At 32.9% G+C, this 16,442-nt stretch overlaps 1 protein-coding gene and 1 long non-coding RNA gene across 4 annotated transcripts in view; one reads left to right on the top strand and one right to left on the bottom strand.

Annotated features, from left to right (window-relative positions):
- LOC134251518 (uncharacterized) overlaps positions 1 to 16,442 on the bottom strand; it is a gene marked incomplete at its 3' end in the record, with an annotated part of 73,362 nt that overhangs the window by 41,946 nt on the left and 14,974 nt on the right. The gene's annotated exons all lie outside the window — the stretch shown is intronic.
- LOC134251516 (uncharacterized) lies at positions 9,783 to 16,109 on the top strand. 3 transcript variants are annotated; one of them, XR_009988760.1, is made up of 6 exons: positions 9,783 to 10,046; positions 11,045 to 11,104; positions 11,782 to 11,912; positions 12,298 to 12,425; positions 12,811 to 12,938; positions 14,550 to 16,109. It is a non-coding gene; the product is annotated as an uncharacterized LOC134251516 (long non-coding RNA). The 3 variants fall into 3 exon arrangements; XR_009988761.1 differs by lacking the exon at positions 12,298 to 12,425; XR_009988762.1 differs by lacking the exons at positions 9,783 to 10,046; positions 11,045 to 11,104 and adding an exon at positions 11,519 to 11,555.

Below are 16,442 nucleotides of genomic sequence, written 5' to 3'. Positions count from 1 at the left end.
AATTGAAAACAGCTTTTTGTTGAATGTTATTTAGTAAAAGAGCTTTGGAGTGATATTGAAATTTTTTTTTTTTTTTTTTTTTTTTTTTTTTTTTTTTTGTGTGTGTGTGTAATATGTCTGTAGTTTTTGACAGAACAACAAATTATTTGAAAAACATAAGAATAAGGATGTCCATAAAGTGCAAAATTTAATTACACTGATAACTAAAAATTATATTTTTTCAACTAAATATAAAAACCCTCCTGCTTTAAGTACAATGACTCTAAAACAGTTATTGTGGAAAGTATCTTGATAGAGAAATTTTTACTTTTGAAACAATGCAAATTAATATACAGAGTTTGAGAGAAATTAGAATAGCATCTGTGATATATTATAATTCATTTGTATATGCCTATATATATAATTTTATAAAGAATAAATGTCAATTGTTAACCACCACCCCCCTCCCTAATGTAAACAAAAAAAACAACTATGCCCCTACATATTTTTTTGTTTTTGTTTTTCTCTTCTTTACTGTGTCTTTCTCTCTTTCTTTCTCTCCTCCTTTCTCTTTTCTATATTAAAACAACTTTCACACATGTCTAGCTGTGTACATGTTTATGTGTGTGTCTTGATGTAAGTTTGATACCTATATATGCTATTCATAAATGAAGACACATGGTATATATGTGAACATACTGCTGTTTATACTTATTTGATATTACTGTGAAAATTAAATAAAAAAGTATTTAAAAGTATTAATAAAATTCATTTAATTGGTTTTTTTTTTAAATATACATAATATACATGTACACAAAATTTGTTTGGGGCGTTAAACTGCTGAGTAGCAAATAAACATTTTATTGAATAAATAAATAGATAAAGTTATTTATTTCTTAAATAAAGAAAAAAAAGAGAACGATTCAACCTCCACAAAGAGGTGACCACTCTAGAGACAGAACCTTGTAATGTTTATTTATACAGAGCGGAGAAGATTCATGACCTAATTATGCCAACGGATGCCATAGAATGGCCATCAATTGGACCTTTGTCATTCCTGAGGTCAGAGAAGAAATCATGGACATGTTCCTGAGTAATGAAGATGAATTTCAGTACCTCATCTTACAAAAACAAAGGCATCCCTGGACAGGAAAAGTTCATCAAAATCAGAGGATTCATTCAAATAAAAAAAGAACTGTAGGGGGACTGGAAATATTTGGAATGCATATGGCTGTCCGCTTTGCTATGTCTTGCAGTACCCCCGAATTGGAAAGTCTGTTTTACAGACAAGGTGACTATGAAAAATATGGGGTTTTGAAACCTGAGGAGCGAAAGAAGAAATAAGACTCCAAAGATTGGATACAATGGACAATAGGAGGCTGGAAGAGTCAGGAGTCGCGAGAGGCTATTAAAGAGGATTTTATGTTGTATCTGTATCAAGATCAATCAAAATTGTATTAATTTGTTTTAAAAAAATTCATTTATTGTTTTTCCTATATAAAAAAGGTGTTTTAAATAAAATAGGCTCATTAGAGCATGAGTCTCCAGGAGATACAGGGCGATTTATTAAATAGTGATGTAGAAGCCATTGTACATCAGTGTAATTGTTTGACTGTGAAAGATCATGGATCGAGTCAAAGTATTGCGACCCGCAGACCTATAGGGTCTTAAAATTAAGCTCTAGAAGAAGATACAGGAATTCCAGGCACCGTTCAAGTGTTTTCCTTACAGACATTTGACGTCATTTGCTTACTAGCTCTATGGGATTATTGCAAGTCACAGACCTAAAAGGATCTCCACTTATCAGGACACCCCAGAACACAGAGCAGAGAACAATGGTTTCAAGCTTGTTTACAAGTATTGGGATATTTACCTTATCAGGCTTATACCTTTCCTTATAAAATAGGGTGATATTTAGTCGGAGGAAATTTGACTCATTATAGACACTTTATTGAACAATTTGTACACACTTATGACGAACATGTGTACATTTTCCATAAACCTTAATTGTGTTTTCATGTGATATATAAGACAAATTAAACAAATGTTTTTTTTTTATTTTTTTATTATTAAACAAAGAAGGATATGGAGATAACGAACAGTATTCAATGTCAAACTCCATAAAACAATACAAAATAGGAGCAGAGCAAACAAGGACTTTCAAAACATCAGAGGTGAGATCAGATGCCATGGAGGAGTGAGCATCCCCTGCTGACCGGTCACACCCGCTGTGTGCTCCTTGTCATGATCAGGTAATAACGGAAAAATCCGTTGTCAATTCAGTGTATAAATAATGGACTAATAATTAGTATGAAAAACGTCAGTCAGCATTTGACTCAATGATAAATTGTATTTGCTGACAAGATCGTTGTATCGACCATAGAACTTACGAAATGACTTCAAACGAGACTGCTGATATTCTTATTTTTATCAACTTGTTTGACAAAAACTTACCTCATTTTTTTTAGAAATTGTTCATACGTAGAGCATGCTCTTGCGTATCGAATAACTGAGATAAATATACTCCGTATGCAGGTGATGAAGGTATATTGCTGCACAAGTAAGGGAAGTTGACGATAGAAAAGTTAAAGTCATCACGTTTATCATATAGCTTGGTTGTTAGATTACCATTAGTGTTTTTTTTTTCAAGTAAAATATCCAAGTATGAAACAGAAGTGTCAGACTCTGTGGAATCTTTTATCTCAAGCTCACCAGGATATTTTGTGTCGACGTAGGAATGGAAATTACCATTATTGATTGACAATACGTCATCGATATATCTAAATGTCGAGTTGAAGGCCACAGCAAGTGTTTCTTCTTTTCACGCATAAAATTTTGCATAAATTCTGCTTCATATGAATATAAAAATAAGTCTACTAATAACGGAGCGCAATTTGTACCCATGGGAATTCCAATAGATCTTTGGAACTTCTTTTTGGCATCAATTTCATACCTGTATTTGATTTGCATTTTTAAAGATGCTGATTATTCAAAGTCAGTTTAGTCTTAGGTACTGCTGACTTTGGTTCTCTTAGCAACTGCATCTTTCATCTGTGTTCTCTTGTCCTTCTGCTATAAAATAAGTTTTAATGTATACAGTTGTGTAATATCAATGTATAAATTGAACAGACAGATTGATTGATCGTATATTGTTTAACGTCCCTCTTAGGAATTTTTCACTCATATAGAAACACCACCATTTGCCACTGGAGAACTACAAATTTTGTCCTATGCTCAGCACTGAGGGCCATTGAGCGGGGAGGGATCTTTTTTCGTACCAACTGAACACCTACAGCGACACTTGGCCATACAGTATCAACCCAAGAGCAGGTCTCCACATCCCAAAGTGGGATTCATGGGATTCAAACCCACGACATAAGGATCAACTCTTTACTTAGCGACTCTAGAGCAGACGCTCTAACCACTGCGCAATGCGGGCGACTTTGAACAGACAGAGAATTGAACAGACAGAATTTTGAACCAAAATCCCTAAATCATGTTCTATAAACAGAAAACATTCTCCCTAAAGTAAGAAATATGGCCATGTTATTGTAGTGGTCTGAATTTTGTTAAATGCAGAGAGATGGCAAAATATATGAACATTTTTAAGATGTAATATCCTTGTGAAATAGATCTAAACGTCTACAAATGTTTGATAAAATGTTAATTCACATACACACAACAGATAAAACTTTACTGAAAAAAAGGTATTTTTAGAAAAAAAAAATTTCCCAACCAAAAGTGGTACAGCCACAATATGACGTCAGTTCCCATCAGTCACAGACAAAACTCCTCCACTATAATCAGCTGGCAATAACATTATCGTCGGGCTACGGTCCCCGAGAAAGTTCTGTCAATAAATTAAGGCGAAAGATGATTACGAAACAATTTCATTCGATTATGAGATAAAACACTTCATTTTCTCTCAAAATAAACAATACACTCTCTGATTTGTTTACCTGAAATTCGATCGAAATTTTCCTGGTGGACACTCGCTCCCAAGCTTTTATGACACGGAATTCATCCATCGTCAGCCGGAGAATTCTTCCGCTTTGTTTGATTACTTTGTGTAAACCAGAAACAGGCTGAATGAACTCAATACCCGGAAGTGAAAATTATCGTAGAATCTCGCGAGTCACGTGACGAGACTTACAGACCCTATTCACGGAATTAGGGGAAAACTAGGGAAAATAATAGGAATCAGCTATTGCTATTAACGCTGAAATCAGCTACCCAGATAGCAGGATGTTATTGGACCTTTGTTGGGCCAACAACGCTCCTTATGTTGGGCCACTGTTTGAATTCAACATTGAGCCATCGGTAATTTGCTCATCGGCCCTTAATCAAACCAACTTGTTGGCTTATTGTTGGGCCAATGTAACAGTTAATATTGGGCCACTGTTGGGCCAATGTATTATATCAATATAGGGCAAACGTCATTTTTGTACAATTGGGCCATTGTAAGCAACTAATGTTGGGCCAACGGTAATTTGCTCATCGGCCCTTAATCAAACCAACTTATTGGCTTATTGTTGGGCCAATGTAACAGTTAATATTGGGTCACTGTTGGGCCAATGTATTTTTTCAATGTTGGGCAAACGTCATTTTTGTACAGTTGGGCCATTGTAAGCAATTGATGTTGGGCCATCGGTATTTTGCTCATCGGCCCTTAATCAGAACAACTTGTTGGCTTATTGTTGGACCAACGAACGGATATCATTGAGCCATTGTTGGGCCACTTATTCTTTCAATATTAGGAAAACATCATTTTTGGGCCAACGTTGGTTTGTATCCTATTGGCTCTCCATCATGACAACTCATTTGCTCTTCCCTGGTTGGCCATTTGTCCTCAAAATTGACAAACAAATATATACAATAAGGTTATACTAGTTTTGTAGTACAGTTTAATGGTAAAAGCCGTTTAATACTATCTATATATGCTATATATGCTAGATTAATAGTTTAATACATATTCTCAATATTCTCATAGAATTGCCATCAACAAGTATTGCATTGTAAGTAGCTCTACATTAATTAAAAGACTGAGGAAAAAGAAATCAAAATATAAAATTAAATTATAACATACTATAATTTTATTGCTCAGTGCATGAAGAAAACATTAGTAAAAAATTAAAAGTTGATGCTCACTTCAAGCGATACATGTAAAGTTACATGACTGTATACTCCCTCTCTGATGTAAATTATGCACAAAATTGGAAAATTACAGGTTTCAATAAGCACGTCTAACAAATAAACAAAGCCCTCCTGTTCTTAAAATAATACTAAAATGAATCCCGTCATTTTGTTTACTTACACAAAAAAATATTTCTGGCATCTGCATCGTGTTTATAACCGACAAACAGACACAAAAAAGGGTAGTACTACAGGTATGTCACACTATATCACAGAAAAAAGTTAGTTACTGCCATTTTCCATCTGATCCCTCTCCGAAGTCTCCATTTCCTCTTCCCGAGTCTCCTCCTCCCCCTTCTTTTCTTCTCTGTCCGTTCCTTTCTCCCTCATCCCTGTCCTTGGCATACCTTAGCCATTCTTTGATTGTGTTCTCCATGTCTTTTTAGAATCTCCAGTAGCACTAAAATTGTTATATTTGGTACTTAATACATTTGTTACTTTTCTCAGTAAAGAGTAAACATACGATTAAATTTACAAGTATATCACTATATGTTTAAGCTGTCAATTAAGGAATAACCGTCTTTTTGTTTCATGGTGTGATTAAGTGATTAGCTTGCGTGATGAAGGCATTTATGCATAATATTTATACGCTTGATAATCATCATGAAAACAATTTTGATTCAATGTTGCCCCATATAAAATACATGTATTGAAAATTTGTCGTTACACTGAACAAATTTTAAATGAAAGAACCCAATTTATTTTTAGTACTGAATAAATTTTGTTTTAACTTCAGCAAATTCAACATTTTCAAAATGTTTGATCATGTTCTCGACGTTAAGTGTATGTAAGTAAATTAAGTGGTAGACTTGTATTCTACTAGACACAAATTTCAATTTAAATAAGGAGCAAATTATTAATTGTTTTAACTGTATCAAAACACATTTTTATACTTTCATTTATTTTTCTTGTATATAAACAAAAAATTTAATCACTGATAATTTATTTTGTTTCGATAAATTATAAGAATTTTAAATTTATTTTAGCTAGCTAGATTTTTCAAGTAGGATTGGTTGTAGATTTATTTCTGATTGTAGAGACGATCAGATTTGTTAATATACAGATTTGTAACAATTAAATGTTTATACACATTGGCCCAATGTTGGTCCAATATATCGGGCCAACATTGGACCAAGGAGCAAAATGACACTGGCCCAACGGCATTTGCCAACATCGGCCCAATGTTCTTGTTGACGTTTCGCCAACAATGTCGCATTCATTGGGCCAATGTTGGCGCGACGTTGGGCAATATCTGTAGAAATAACACTCTTCACTGGGCTAACTTTGGCCCAACATATCGGGCCAACATTGGGTTGATGAGCAAACTTAAATTGGGCCAATGTCATTTGCCAACATTGGTCCGATGTAACCAATTACATTGGTCCAACGTTGGCCCAATGTTTGCATGCTATCTGTACAGTGTTGACCCAACAACACCTGGCCTCTGCACTTCCCCGTGTCTGATTTACACAGTTTTGTACATGATATCGTTTAAAAACTAAACGTTAATTCAGCTGTGCCGAGGCAAACATATTATTAATACTTACAAAGTGAGTGCAGATATGCAAGGTATCAGTCTCATTACGCTCGTGTCAGATTAAAAATGGCGCGGATATTACAAGTAGCCCGGTTGTTGTCTACCCATGATGCTCAGTCTGATTCATGGTATACTGGGCCAACGTAGGGCCGATGCCAATCCCCAAACAAATATTTTCTCTCATGATAATAGTTTTATGATATAATGCCAACAGTAAGCCCAACATTAGCGCACTATTATACATAACCAGCTATCAATATTCCATGTTGGGCCATTGTTGGCCCAATCAAGGTAACCCAACATAGATAATAGAACCATAATGTAAGATTTGGCCAACGGTGTTCTGCTATCTGGGTTATTACAAATAAATAAGCAAATATACAATTCAAAAAATAGAATAAAATACTCTTTGGTGCTTGATCACTTAAGTGCAAAGTTAAAATGTTGAAAATATCATATCTAAACAAAAGCAGTCATCCAGTGATAAGCATGGACTTGGAAAGTCCTCTTAATTATTTCAGAATGTACCAACGTTGTCCAAACGTAAAGCCCAGCAGCTTATTATAAAACTGACACCATCAATTAGTTGGCAGTATAATAATCGGGCCAACGTTGGCCCAATATAAATATCCCATCTTTGAAGACCTAAACAAAATAACACTTGTGTGTATTACAAACATTGGGCCAACGTTGGGCCAACATACTACTACCAACTTGATAGGACACGTTCTTTAAGGATGTATTACAAACAATGGGCCAACGTTGGGCCAACATACTACTACCAACTTGTAAATACACTTTCTTTAAGGGTGTATTATAAACATTGATCCAACGTTGGGCCAACGCCATGATCCTTCCTTCTTTGGAAACTAAAGTGAATGGAAGTTGCTTACGTTGGACCAACAATGGGCCAACATAGGAATTCCGTCATGGTCGAGAAGGTTGACTTGGTAAAATTGGTCCAACGTTGGCCCAACGTTGTTCCCCCAACGCCAACCATACAACCTTTAACAAATGTTGGCCCAACATAGTCATGCTATCTGGGTAGTGACAAATGTCGCAGAGTGCTGGTAAGCGTCCGTATTTACGCTCAAATCAAGGACCAAAAAGAGAGCAATTCCGAAACATGTGTCAAAAATCATTGCGAACCCAAGTTGTGTTTGATTATGTACTTTTGGACATATACATTTTCATGGATTATTTATTGTGTATTCATAATTAGATTAAATCATGATTCAGGTTTAAAGAAGTACGTTTCTTGGATTTTTCCATACTATAATTGATACATGACATTTGTTCGTCTTTTTAGAGTGTGAGACCAGGGAAACTCATGATAGTTCATGATCAGGAGAAGGGACCGAGAGAAGGGAGGCGATATGATTTTTATTTCAAAAGAATCATGATAAGGAAAAAAAAAAACAATCAATGCAACCTAAAATGTGTTAAGAGATTGAAACAGCTTAGTTCAAAGGTCACCCTTTCCAGACCATCTCTACATCGAGTGAGATAAGATTTCTTAAAATTCACCTTATTTCGAACTAAAATTTTAAGAAGGATAGAATGAAATTAGGTTAAAAAACAATTCGTTTCTAGTTTTTTGTATGAAAAGTTGTAGAGTTTAAAAAAAAAATCGAGATTGGAATGACACTGGGTTTTAACAAGACATTCATTACACAACCCTGATTTCTAAGAAACCAGACCTTTAATAAAAGAAATTTTACGATGAAAAGAATCGATTTGATCTTAAAATCATTCGTATTTACTTTATTAGACATGGGAAAGTCTAGATTTTTTGTTTGATCAAAAACCATACACACACTCAAAAAATCCAAGATGACATAATAAATAACAACAACAATGACGTATATAATTTATATGGTTTATTTCTGAAAAACTAACAAACGCTCCAAGTGATGAATTCTCCTCCGGAATCGTAATCTATCGGCTACCATAGCCATCCAGGGACTTTTCCGATCTTCATTGGGTAATTCATAGATTCCGTTGAGGCTGGTATTAAAAATTTCGGATATCTTAGCCTGTCTGAAATTTCCACATATTTCATGCCGTATTGAATACAAATTTTCTCGTGTCTTTCTGTTTTCTGTCAGAGTAGAACCACTTTCCTGGCTTGGGGGTGATTTAGGAAACTGTAAGGCTTTCCGAGATAGACGCTTAGGCTCAACACATACATGTATCATTTCATGGGCAGGGATTCTTTCATTTGTTGACACAGAAAATGTAGTGTAGCTAGACTCCACACACTGGGAAAGGGCCAGGCATTGAAACCATAAGTCCTTAAGGGTTTCTTTGAGGGAAGTGTCATTCTGGAACACTTGTTCTGCCTCGGGGGGGGGGGGGAGGTTTGTGTTGCGCTATCAATTATCAGTTGCTTTAATAACCCATACCAATCTAAAATCAAAGAGTGGTTGTGCTTGGACATGACAATTTTGATTATGAAGAGAAAAACAAAATGTTTGTATTATTTATATCCCTTTTTTAAAAATTATAATGACTTTCGAAAAACCGATAGACTTATTGCGAGTAATAATGTGCTAAGCGCGTGCCGATTTTTCCAGATTTCATATTTCGTATCTCATATCTTAGGAATTTTCAGATCTCAGAACGTAAGTAGTAGTATAAAGCGCCTAGATGGCCGGGTCAACTGAGTGCGCTTTTGGAGCTGGGGGGGATAGCCGGGTCAAGCGAGTGCAGCCCCTGGGGGAGGATAGCCGGTTCAACTGAGTGCAGCCCCTGGGGGGATAGGTGGGTCAATAGAGTGCAGATTAGGGGCTCTGTGGGGGATAGCCGGGTCAATTCAGTACATATAGTCGGCCCTAAATACGGGGGGTGTGTTTACACTGTGTTTACATTATACTATATACGCTGCTACTACGATTCACAACGCTGCTACTACGATTTTGGCAGCGACTTTTATACCTGTTGCATCATCTGTAAGGGCCCTGTGCAAAAAATACGATAGACCTACGTTTTTATGCTGACTACACAGGTATTACTTGGCAGCGATTCAAGTTTGTTTAGGGCCTTGTGCAAAAAATATGCTTACCTATGCATTGTGACGTCATAAACTTGGCAGCGACGTCATGTTAGCCCTTCACAAGCCGCGATGGCTGCTTATTTTGACACAATAACACAGACTTTCACAGCGCTTGAGACTTCATGTAATAACAGTATGGTCCTATGGATTTCAGTACCAAAACTGATTTTCTACCGTTTTTCTTCCAAGAAAGTTCTGAACAGCTGAATCCTGGATCAGCCTAGATGTTATTTCACTGGATTATTTAATGAATATTACTCTACTGAGTTACCTGGTTACATGGTAAGTTTTAACAAACTTTTCTTTATACATTTTCTATGAAGGTCATCTTTGTATTTATTCATTATTACTGTGTTATATACCTTATGTTTAGAACATTCATATAAACACTGCCATTGTTTACCCTGAAATACACTAGGACACTAAAAGATCCTCAAAAATGTTGATAAATCTTTTTTGCATGAGTTATGATCATATTGTCTCACATTCCTTTTATTGGATCAGTATTCTAAATATTCTTATGAGGAGACTCCTAGCATATCTTATAAAATACTGATACATGCTTTTAAAACAACTAAAGTGATATTCTCAGTTGTCATTTCTAATATTTCTATGAATATTTAATCACAGTGACCAAAAGAAGGATATGGAGATAATCAATCAGATCATATTATGCCAATGAATCTTTTGTCTCAAATCTTTTTTAATGAAATATACAGAATCTTTTGCCTTATTTGTCACTCATATTTTTACATTCTGGTGCAACAGTGGCCCAATGAAAGTGGGAAAAACTCAGTCTGAGCATCTCTGTAAATTTTTAAACATGTGTGTCCTACCCCTTTTTTAAACCTTCATGTATATACATGTATGTATTTTATTTAGTCAGTGATTTCAAACATCAACATGTAAAATATATATTGAGTACTTTAAAAGTGAATATGCATGATTTGTACACCCTGAATATTCTGACATACTAATGGTGACATCAGTTAAAAGAGTAATTAGTTATGTAAAATTCAGTTTATATGAATGTAAATGGGGTATTTATTCTCAGTTCATGTAAGGTATAATTTGCATGTAACCCAGAGTGTATTTAATATTACTATGATGGGTCATTCTGTGATTGAATTTAAATCAGAAAAAATGTTTACTAAATTTTGGTAAAATATATATGGTATCTTTTACATTTCTGTCCTGTTTGTCTGTCAATTGTTGCTTTACTTCCTTTGTAAAATGAGGTTAATTTGTGTATCACTGAATATTGTATGCTTTTTTTTCAGGATCAGCTGAGATGTTATTTCACTGGATTATTTAATTGGGCATATAATTGGATAATTCTGGTAAGTTTGTCTTTGTTTTGTTTACATTTCCTATGAAGGTCATCTTTGCATTTAACCATGATTATATGGATTAATTTAATTACTGTGTGATTCTTATGTGATCTAATATCTCTAACATTCATATAAGCACAGTCTTATTTTGTCTAAAATATACTAAGGAAACTTCATATTGTTAATAAGTCCTTTTGCATAAATTATGATATAATGTCATAATTCATTATGTCTGTTACCCATGGAATTCAGACTTACTAAATTGTGATCTATAAGGAATGTAATAAAAGAAAAAGTAAGAATCTACAAAAGGTTTATCCTTGTTTTGATTCTAAATATGTGGTATATATGGCATACATATATTTTCATTTTCACTTTTGTTTCTTGGTAATGAGCTTTTCAAAAAATGTAGGACTACATGTTGTATATGCTAATATCTTTTTGTATGCTGTACTGACAGGTATTAAACAAAATTGAATATGCTGTTAAGAGAAAGTCTGTTAGTGTCTAAAAATTACACTGATAATCATTTTGTATTTGTGATATTAATACAGTAACTGTGCTTCTTTTGTTATCTAAAGATAACATGATGAACTATTTTCATGAACTTTTTGGCACTGTATTTAAACATGCAATGTTTCATGCAGTTCCTTGTCATATTAACAAAATGATTATATTTTCTACAGTCCTCAACCTGGAAGATATGTTTTATTCCTAACCATCTATAATCCATTCTCTTTGAAGTTCAGCCTGTCTGCCCAAATTCCTTTGGAAATACATAGTTAGTCAACCAACATAGAAACAATCAAACTTGAAGGTAAAGTTTCAATGAGATACAATTGTAATTTTAATTTATTTAATTCTGTTTTATTTAAATGTTTATATTTTAAAATGGATAAAAAAATGGATAAAAAACATCTGATAATGGAAATCAATATCATAAAGATAGTAAGTTTTTTAGTGTCTAAATAATTAATCTGATAATCATTTTATTTATGATATTAATACAGTAGTTGTGCTTGTTTATTATCTATAGATAACATGATGAACTTTTCTCATCTGGAGTTAATGTTAAAAACAATTTTTTGAGATTAAAAACAAATATTTTCATGATCTTTTTTGGCATTGTACATGTTGTATTTAAACATGCAATGTTTCATGCAGTACTCTGTCATATTAACAAAATGGTTTTATTTCTACAGTCATCAACCTGGAAGATATGTTTTGTTCCTAACCATCTGTAATCAATTCTCTATGAAGTTCAGACTGTCTGCTCTTCCTTTGGAAATACACAGTTAGTCAATCAACATAGAAACACACAAACTTGAAGGTAAAGTTTCAATGAGATACAATTGTAATTTTAATTTATTTAATTCTGTTTTATTTAAATGTTTATATTTTAAAATGGATAAAAAAATGGATAAAAAACATCTGATAATGGAAATCAATATCATAAAGATAGTAAGTTTTTTAGTGTCTAAATAATTAATCTGATAATCATTTTATTTATGATATTAATACAGTAGTTGTGCTTGTTTATTATCTATAGATAACATGATGAACTTTTCTCATCTGGAGTTAATGTTAAAAACAATTTTTTGAGATTAAAAACAAATATTTTCATGATCTTTTTTGGCATTGTACATGTTGTATTTAAACATGCAATGTTTCATGCAGTACTCTGTCATATTAACAAAATGGTTTTATTTCTACAGTCATCAACATGGAAGATATGTTTTGTTCCTAACCATCTGTAATCAATTCTCTATGAAGTTCAGACTGTCTGCTCTTCCTTTGGAAATACACAGTTAGTCAATCAACATAGAAACACACAAACTTGAAGGTAAAGTTTCAATGAGATACAATTGTAATTTTTATTTATTATTTATTTATTTATTTATTTATTTATTTATTTATTTACATATGCATTTTTATATTTCTGAATTGATAAGTAAATGATATATGATTTTTTTTAAATAAAGAGGGCTTGGTGGTCATGGTCATGTTTAAACTCTATTGATATCCTTTAGAAGAAGAAGAAAAGGCATAAAAATTCATGATCAAATTTTTAAAACTAAAATGTATGAAATTTTTCTTTGCCAAATGATAGTTAACAGCTGAAGATAACATATTTATAGAATAAGTTAAATATGGCTAATTTGTTAACCCCAGCTTCCTTAATAGCATAATTGGTAAAGATAGGAAGTTTTGACTTCAATTGCTGATGAATTCTGAATTTTCCATTTAATATTAACATTCTATCAAAGATAAAGAATACTATAATGTGGCTCATTAGGATGACCAGAAAAGAAATCTTAATGACCCTCTTGACTATGTATAAAGATTGTAACCTTATAACTGATGTAAGATGATCTGATTGTGTGGAAATAAAATTTCCTGGTGTTTCTACTACCCAAGATCTTCTTATGAGTGTATGGGACTGCTGTAAACCTTCTCCTGTTTATAAAAATAATACCTTGGAGCATGACACTTTATTCATAAAAGGTACTTTCAATATCATTTCTATGAGTTTGTGTTCTTTCTTTTTAATAATCTAGTGTTGTATCTCCTTTAACCTCATTAATATGTATGCTTCCAACATCTTAGATCTGTCTGTATAGTTTCTTCAGCTCTTTGAACACAAATACCCTGATTCAATCTTTTGAGGTAAACATCATAGAGACATCATAGATGATTATCAGAGTGTATATATCACAATCTTGACCATAAGGTCAATTTAAATGGTCAAAGGCACAACAAATGAAAGTGAAAACTTTTTCTTTTTTTTTTTTTATCAGAATACATAATTTTGTAATAAACAAACACTGGAAAGTTACTCTCATAATGAGCCTTAATGTCTTCCAAGAGTTCAGTTTGGACTTCCTCCATTAATCCTTGTATCTTGTAATCCTTGTATCTCCAATGGTTTTGTGGGCTAAAAATCATGTGTCTTTAACAATCTTTTTTTTTCTGACAACTGTTTTCTCTTATCATCTATAAACTTGACTTCTTTCTAGTCAAAGGTCTTTCAGGGTAATCCAAGTAATTCTCACCCTCTTTTGGTAATAAATGGTTATATTCTTCATTGGCTTCTTCTGCAATCAAGGGTCTTTCTATGTAATCTCTGACAACATTAGGATCACCCTTTTCTGGACATAATTGGTTATATTCTTCTTGAGAAATGATCTCAATAGTGCCATCTTTTTTTATTTTAACTGGTATACCTCTGTCTACATCTTTCTCTGAAAGAATTCTCTCTCCGAACTGAATTTTACTCATTCCTTTACTTCTTTTCTTTACTAGAGGTGTTACCCATGGTTAATATGAAAAGTCAAAATCTTATGTTACAACTTGTTTTTATACCCTTTTTGTCTATATGTAGAATTCCATCAAGCTTATATTACATTACAATTTTTTTTTTCAACTAAGACATTATTTTTTTTTATTTTTTCAGGATTCTCTAGTGAGAGGTTATGGAAATGATCTATGTCTACTCTTAGAATGGTGAAAGACTCTCAGATTATGCAAAGACTAACAGAATATCCTCTCTTGGAACACTGAAACAAGAAAACCAAACTTAAGAGGATGGAGGATTTAAGAAGAACATAAATATGATTTCCATCGAATTTAACCAGTACGATCATAGACTGTGGTTTATAGAGGATGACAAAGAAAGGACCCAGGATTGTATGTTTCACTGTCAGACACTGACTATGGATAAAGTGTAATCATTTATCAAACTGAGATCTAGTCAAATCAAGTACTGAAAATATGATTTTCTGATAGCATGAGCTCTTTAAAAACTATTTCTCACGGACCTCAAAGTATCTGAATGTGACTTTTATTTTTACCAATTCATATTGAAGACTGTTGTTATGTATGGGAATTACACATTTAAACCTTTTATTTTTCATCTAATTTTTACAACCCCCTAGAAATTACACAGATATCCAGATGCTGGATTTAATGGTATTATTTAACTTTCCTGGAATTGTAAATATATTTTGTTTGTGTATGTATCATGTTTAATGTTGAATTTAAAATTTGTCTCAATAGGACCCCCATAAAGATGTAAGTGTCCCATAATCTGTGATGCAATAATATCTTGAATATTTGTTGTCATTCCATATACTTCATACTTACTACATAAATACTGATTGGAGGAATACACTTTGTTGTTTGGGACACTTTATCAAGGTCAAAGCATGAGATTATTGAGAAGACTACTTTGACAATAATTTGTAACTTACAAACTTCACATCGTAAGTACATAAATGAAGAATGAATAGGATGAATAAGAGATTTCTTAAGAAATCTTGGATCATGTTTCTCCTGAATAAAAACCAGTTACTGAGATAACTGATATGAGTCTTGCAATAACTTCAACATTTTGTAATAAGTATAGAAAATATGATTTTCTGATAGCATGGGCTCTTTAAAAATTAATTCTCACGGACTTCAGAGTATTTAAATGTGACTTTTATTTTTTGCCAATTCATATTGAAGACAGTTGTTATGTATGAGAAGTATACATTTAAACCTTTTATTTTGCATCTTATTTCTATAACCCCCTAGAAATTATACAGATATTCAGATGCTAGATTTAATGTAATTATTACTTTCCTGGAATTGTAAATATATTGTATTTGTGTATATATGTATGTGTATTGTACCCTATTTTTAAATTTAAAACTTGAAATATGATAAAGGTCCCTTAGTATCCCACATCAAGATGCAGTTACCCAGTAATCTGTGATGCAATATCTTGAATATTTTTATCATCTCATATACTTCATGCTTACTACACATAACAGCTTATAGTAATACACATAGTTTTAAAGGACACATTTGTCAAGGTCAAAGCATGCGATTATTGAGATAACTACTTTTGAAAATAATTTGTAACCTACAAACTTCACATCATAAGTTAAGAATGAATCGGAGATTTTCTATAGATTTTAAGATCATTTTTCTTCTGGGTAAAAGTCAGTTGGTAAGATTACTAATATGAGCTTTGTAATGTTTAACATTTTGTTATAACTTTATATCTGTTATATTGGGTGACATGGCATATTCTGTGGAAAGAATTGGAAATGTAAATCAAATGCACAACAAGGATGTTTAAAGACTATTACTATGTAATACCTAAGAATTCTGTAAAAAATCTTATTATCACTGCATAGATAAAGACTGGTTGGAATAATATAAGTTTTGAACTAAGGTCAAGGGGAAAAACCCATTCATAAATAGATCTGCATGGGGAAGACTCCTCTAGATCTTCATTCAAAAGTAAAGAAAGTATTTTTTTTTTTAAGTTTGAAAGATTGAATGGCAGCATATCATTTGC

The sequence above is a fragment of the Saccostrea cucullata genome, unplaced genomic scaffold (assembly GCF_032062105.1).
Source record: "Saccostrea cucullata isolate Sc308-1 unplaced genomic scaffold, CSIRO_AGI_Scuc_v1 ctg2096, whole genome shotgun sequence".
NCBI lineage: Eukaryota > Metazoa > Mollusca > Bivalvia > Ostreida > Ostreidae > Saccostrea > Saccostrea cuccullata.
This window is presented reverse-complemented; position numbering and strand designations above follow the sequence as displayed.